This window comes from Eptatretus burgeri, chromosome 1 (assembly GCF_056783735.1).
Source record: "Eptatretus burgeri isolate ZD-2024b chromosome 1, Ebu_testis_v1, whole genome shotgun sequence".
NCBI lineage: Eukaryota > Metazoa > Chordata > Myxini > Myxiniformes > Myxinidae > Eptatretus > Eptatretus burgeri.
This window is the reverse complement of record NC_140961.1, coordinates 114137386-114144150: the sequence shown is the minus strand read 5'-3', so window position 1 is coordinate 114144150 and position 6765 is coordinate 114137386.

Here is a 6765-nt window from a genome sequence, read left to right as displayed (position 1 = left end):
TTTTTTATACTTTAAGATATGAAACAGAGGGTATATTTGGGAGGGGTAGGAGGAGGGTTGAGGGAAAAGTGGTGAAAATAAAAATTGATTGTAACTATGACACTCGGTAGAAGCATACCTCCGCCACTCAATGCCTGATCCACGAGAACATATTGGGCTCAATACATTTTTGAAATATCATTCTATATATAATTTTTGGGCCCATCATTCAATGGTGGTGTCACGTTAAAAATGAAATAATCCTCGTATCCAGATCCGGATTCGGATCTTCACCAAAATCGAATCAATTCGGCCTTGCAACATACCCAACATGTCCTTCATGTTTCGTCCGAATCTGTATCCCACTTTTTGAGATATTGTGTTATTTATCAGTTTAGCCCGATCTCTCAATGGTGAAGAATCACTAAAAATTTCGAGTAGTCAGATCCTGATCCGGATCTTCACCCTCATCTAGTCAGTTTGTCCTTGTCAGACACCCAACTTGTCCACAAAATTTCATCCGAATCCATCCAAAACTTTTTGAGATATCCTGCACACAGACAAACAAACAGACAGAAAGGGGTGAAGACATAACTTCCTTCACCTTTGGCGGCGGAAGTAACTAGGAACACACAGTAAACACGGAGGCAACAAAATAAAGTCAAAACACATCAAACAACCACCGGAAACGTATCTTTGAGAAAGTCGGCAGATGCCCTGGAGACTACCAACTATTGCCTCAAAAACCTGATCTGGAAGTGGGAGAGTTTGGACAGTTTTAAGGCAGCGGTCTTTCAGAGAGAGAGAGAGAGAGAGAGAGAGAGAGAGAGAGAGAGAGAGAGAGAGAGAGAGAGAGATAGATAGATAGATAGATAGATAGATAGATAGATAGATAGATAGATAGATATGGATATGGATGATTATTATGCATGGAATTGTTCACCTGGAAAGGTAGTTGCAGCAGAGCAGGTGGATAAGGTTAGAGCCGGTGCATTTGGATCGGTACCTGAATTAATTGGAGATAGAGGATTGTGAAGATATTGACTTGTGTGGATGACATGTAGCTTGTACAGTGCCTTGAGAAAGTATTCGCACCCCTCGCATTTTGTCACATTGTGTTGCGTTACAACCAGAATTTAAAATGGATTACATTTAAAAAAAGATTTCATAGATCATCATAAAAATACCCAATAATGACAAAGTGAAAACATGTTTTTAGAAATTTTTGCAAATTTCGAAATTAAAAACGAAAACCTGAAATGTCTTGCATAAATAAGTATTCAACCTCCTGAGTCAATACTTTGGCAAAGCACCTTTGGCAGTGATTACAGCTTCATGTCTTCTTGGGTATGTCTGTATCAACTTTGTACATCTGGATTTGGGGATTTTCTTCCCATTCTTCCTTGCAGATTTGCTCAAGCTCTGTCAAGTTAGACGGAGGAGCGTCGGTGAACAGCAATCTTCAAGTCTCTGTACAGATTCTGAATGGGATTCAAGCCTGGGCTTTGGTTGGGCCTCTCAATGACTTTCACGTTCTTCTTCTGAAGTCCTGTTGGAACATACATCTTCGCCACTGTCTCAAGTCTTTGCACTCTGAAGCAGGTTCTCCTCGGAGATTTGCCTGTATTTGGCTCCATTAATTGTTCCCTCTATCAATAAAAGTCTCCCACTTTCTGCCGCTGAAAAGCATCCCCATAGCATGATGCTGCCGCCACCTTGCTTCATGGTCGGAATGGTGTTAGATGGGTGATGAGCTGTGCTCGGAATCTGTCAGATGTCTCGTTTTGCATTGAGGCTAAAGAGTTCAATTTTCATCTCATCAGGCCACATAATCTTTTGCCTCATGCTCTGAGTCTTTCACCTGCTTATTTTGCAAACTCCAGGTGTGCTGTTATGTGCCTTTTTCTCAGCAGTGGCTTCCGTCTGGCCACTCTCCTGTAAAGCCTAGATTTTTGAAGTGCTGCAGAGACTTGTCTTTCTGGCAGGTTCTCCCATCTCAGCCAAGGAACTCTGATGCAGGGAGGTGACCAATAATTAATCTAATGACCACTCTGACAATTACAAAGTCCTTCTTGCCCAGTGCTCAGTTTGGTTAGATGGCCAGCTCTAGGAAGAGTCTGGGTAGTTCCATATTCTTTTCATTTCCTAATGATGGAGCTCACTGTGCTCTTGGGAACTTTCAACACTCTAGAAATTATTTTATTCCCTTCCCCAGATCGACGCCACTTCATAATTCTATCTCGGAGTTCTACAAACAGTTCCTTGGACTCTTGGTGGACGTTCTGCTCTGTCATGCACTGACAACTGGGGGACCTGATATAGAATAGAATGGTGTGTTTCTTTCTAAATCATGTACAATCAATTGATTTGGTCACAGGTGGACTCCATTCAAGTTGTGGAGACATCTCAAGGATGATCAAAGGAAATTGGATGCACCTGAGCTCAATTTGAGTGTCATAGCAAAGGGCTTGAATACTTATTGATGCAAGACGTTTCAGAGTTTCATTTTTCAATAATTTGTAAAAATTTCTGAAAACATGGTCTCACTTTGTCATGATGGGGTGCTTTTTGTCGATTGGTGACAAAAATTTAGATTTAATCCATTTTATAATCAGGCTGTGACTCAAAAAAAGTGACAAAAGCCTCGGTGGTATGAATACTTTTTGAAGGCACTGTGTGCGGATGGGTGGGTGACAATACTGGAGTTGGTGCAGTGCAGGCACGATGGGCCGAATGGCCTTCTGTGCCAAAGTTCCTTGTGTATCCTTTTCTCTTGTATCTTGACGTCCATATTCCTCTGTGCAGAGACTTATACTGCCACTCTGAATAAAAGTCCATGATATTAATAATAGCTCCAGTTATCTAAAGTAGTTTCCTGAAAAATAAAACTTAACATCCATTATTATTCATGGATCTTTTGTTGAGTTGCAATGCTTCTGACGTGAGCAGAGTTTCAACCATGTCAAACGAGCTTTGTTCAATCACAAAAGTGTATTACCTATTATATTCCAGGTTTGTGCAAACTGTGGTCAAAGTACTTATGAAATTTATTACAACTTTACATTTTTATTCTTTTTAAAATATTTTTTCGTTTTCTTTACTGTGTGCAATATTCATCTTGTTTGGATTCAACTAATGACTTCCTCGAACTTTTAGTAACATGGGATCGTTGTAGCCCCAGATTAATTCCTCATTATCTTATCAAGCTGTACACTCTTTGTTAGCTTCCCATTTAAGATGCTAATGCATCATACAGGGTGAATCACAAAAACGTACATGATTTGAAAATTTTATTTTTAAAAATCGAAGTTGATAGGAATGTCAAAAGTAGTGAATATAGATAAGATACAATTCAAATTGTTTGTAGGAAATGTATTTTGACATTTCTATTATTTATTTTTTGCAGGTAACCCATGGCACCATTAACAATAGAGCAGCGAATCCTCATTATTGAGAAGAATGAAGAACTTAAATCAGTGGTGGGAGTGCAGCATGCATTCAGTTTTAATGCACCGACCCTGAAGACGATACGTCATACAGTTTCAAAGTGGAGAGGGACTTGCTCCATGAAGAACAACAACACTTTGGACATCTGAGTCATGTTTACTTGAATGGTATGGTAAATAAACAGAATCGTCAGTTTTGAGCCATATAGAAACCAACCCACTTTGTTGAGTTACCTCTCTCCCCAGAAATAACAATATGGTGTCGTCTCAGTAGTGATCGGTTTTACCCTCCATACTTTTTTTTGAAAATGAGGAAACTGAGGAAGGGATGGCTGTGAACAGTCATGTGTACAGTCATGTGAGAAACGTTCCTGGTACTTGGTTTCAACAGGATGGAGCAACTGCACATCCAGATCGCTTGTCTCTGCAGTGGCTCAATAAGCACTTTCCCAGAAAATTAATTTCCCACCCATCAACATTTCTTTGGCCTCCAAGATCTCCTGACCTCTCGCCTTTAGATTTTTTTTTTGTGAAGGAAAATTGTTTTCAAAGAAAACTAATTAACATTATTGATCTCACAGATGATGTAGCGACGGTTATTTACAGTCTCACGTGAAACCCTTCATTCTGTAGTCAGAAACGACCCCATACGTATCTGCAAGTGTGCAGAACTTAAGAGGACATTTAAAACTTTTTATGAGTTCCTTTTATGGTATTGCATTAAAAATACCAAATTAAATTAGCAATTTAATTAACAATTAAAATCAGGTACATTTTTGTGACTAACCCTGTATAACTTGAATTCCTATGGGATACATGATGAGTTCCACTGGATATTTTCTCTTCAGGGTTGCAATGGGGTAGTAAAGATACTCATCTCACGACAAACCATTTCCTTTTTCTTTGATCCATCAACACTCCATAAATGAAAGGCAAAGGAATGCTATTTGTTTATTTAAAATAATCACTGCTCTTGCTGATTTACTTTAAAATAATAAGGGGAGGAATTGGGGGCAGGATAGCATTCAATGGAGGCATCGTCACCAGTTCTTTGAATAGACAGTGCCATGAGGATTTGCAAATGAAGATATGGGTTTTGCTGCATCATGCTGTGATCATCAATTATTTTTCAAATCAGTAATGCATTTAGCTCAGACATTGAACTTATTTAGAATGGTACTTTTTTTGGAAGATTTTTATTTCTTTCTTCATTATGAGCCAAGTTCTTTTGAAATGAGCAGTGAGATTGCATCGTCTCTTTTAATAAAACACGAGCGGGTGACATTTTAAGCTTACCCATTACATTGATGAATATCACCTTGGTATATCGTAATAAGTAAGAAACAAGATGTTGGTTTTTTTTGCATACCTAATTGAGGCTCGTGGAAGAGTTAGTACACCGAACGATAAGGACATAACAGGGCAAAGGGAACAGTGGAGAGGGGTGGAAACAAAAACAGCAGAATTGAAGGACAAAATAGAGGGAGATTCGACAAAAAATGGGTGTGGGGTGGAAATGGGGGCAGGAAAGGACCCATGAGGGGTGGGGGAGGGAGGGGTGGTGTGGGGTGGGGGAGGGAGTTTTGGTGTTTGCCAGCAGGTCCCTTTAGAGCGAGAGTGAGTGAGATTTATCAGGATTGAAAGACATATTCAAAGTGTTTGACCAGCTTGTGATTTTGGCAAGGTCTGAAGAGTGGGAAGAGGCTGCAGCCTGCCTGACTGAGGATGAGTGATATCACATTATAGGGTGGAGTCATCAGCAAGTCGTTAAAGGAGATTTTCCAGAGTTAGAGAGAAGATGAAGATCAGGATCAGGAATAGGACTGGGCTCAGAACACTGCCTTGGGGCACTACAGCATTGATGGGGAGAGGAGATGAAAGGATTAAGTAGAGCCACACGTTGGCTATAGGAGTAGAGGAAGTCGGTAACTAATGTGTGCAGTTGGCATTGGATGCCATAGCCAGAGAGCTTGGAGAGCAAGGCAGGATGTCAGACTGTATCAAAAGCATGAGATATGTCCAGAGGAGACCCTGATCTCATGTCAAATTTTGAGGGCCTCCATCCATTGTTGGGTGAGTAAAAGCAGCGTAGAGTGACCTAGTCTGAAACCAAATTGGTGATCTGAGATGAGGTTGTTGGAGAAAAGGAAGGATTTTATATCAGTTACGATGATGGATTCCTTGACCTTCCTGATGATTGGAAGTAAGCTGATAGGTCTGGAGTTAATGAGATCAGTGAGTTCTTGAGATCAGTGAGTTATTGGATCAGTGAGTTCTATGAGAGTGAGTTCTTCATGTAAAGTGCAACTCTGCCACCAGAGTGTGGTTAAGGCCTATCAAATCGGAGAAGACAATAATTGGGGAGAGACACTGAGGAGTCAGGGACGTCCTGTGGGTGGAAGGATTCTGTTAAACAGATGATGTCTGATTTATTGGAAGTGGCCTGGGTTTAGAAATCTGTGAGGTTGGAGCAGAGATCTCGATGTTTGAGGTCCACACAGTTAGGGATGGGGGGAGGAGGGGGCAAGATGAGGCATTGAGGGTGTGTGAGATGAGAGGGAAGGTTTGAGTGTGTGGGGTGTGGGGGAAGGTTTGAATGTGTGAGATGTGGAGGAAGATTTGAATGTGTGAGGGGTGGAGGAAGGTTTGAATGGGTGGATGTGGGGGAAAGTTTGAGAACATGGGGTTAGGGGTAAGCATTTAGGGGTGGGGTGAGGAGGGAGCATTGAGAGAGTGGGGTGAGTGCAGATGTTGGAGGGGCAACATTCAGCTTTGAGAGGGTGGTGTGGTGTGGCAGTGGAAGAAGGGGACATGAAGTGGAGGGTGCTGATTCCATTTTTCCAACTTTGACAAATGGAAAAAAAGATCATGGGAAGGAGATAAGATTTTTTGTTGAAGGTACGGAGAAACGTGGCACTGTACGTGCAGGAGGATGGTTAGTGGACTAAGCGATTAGCTAACACAGTTTTGGAAAATAATCCTGTGAAGACGAAGAAGAGAAATGGATCGTGGTGAGGAAGAACACTTGGAGCATTTCTGACACAGATATAAGGGTTGAAATGCATTTTTAAATTATTTTAAAGGTAGAATAAGTGTTTATATTTCATGAGGATTCAGTTTGGAGATATTGAAAAAAGGGGAAAAATGTAGAACAGGAAGTACAGTTGAGGCAGAAGGAAATTCAAGTAGAATGAGCATGGTGGAGTGCAAAAATAATTTTTATTTATTTATTTTGATTTTTTGAAGCGAGCAGGGGAAATAGAATGATGTTGAGGTTGTAGAAGTAAGATATTTGAGAAGAAGGAAGTAAAACGAGGAACATGGAGACAAATAATTTTCA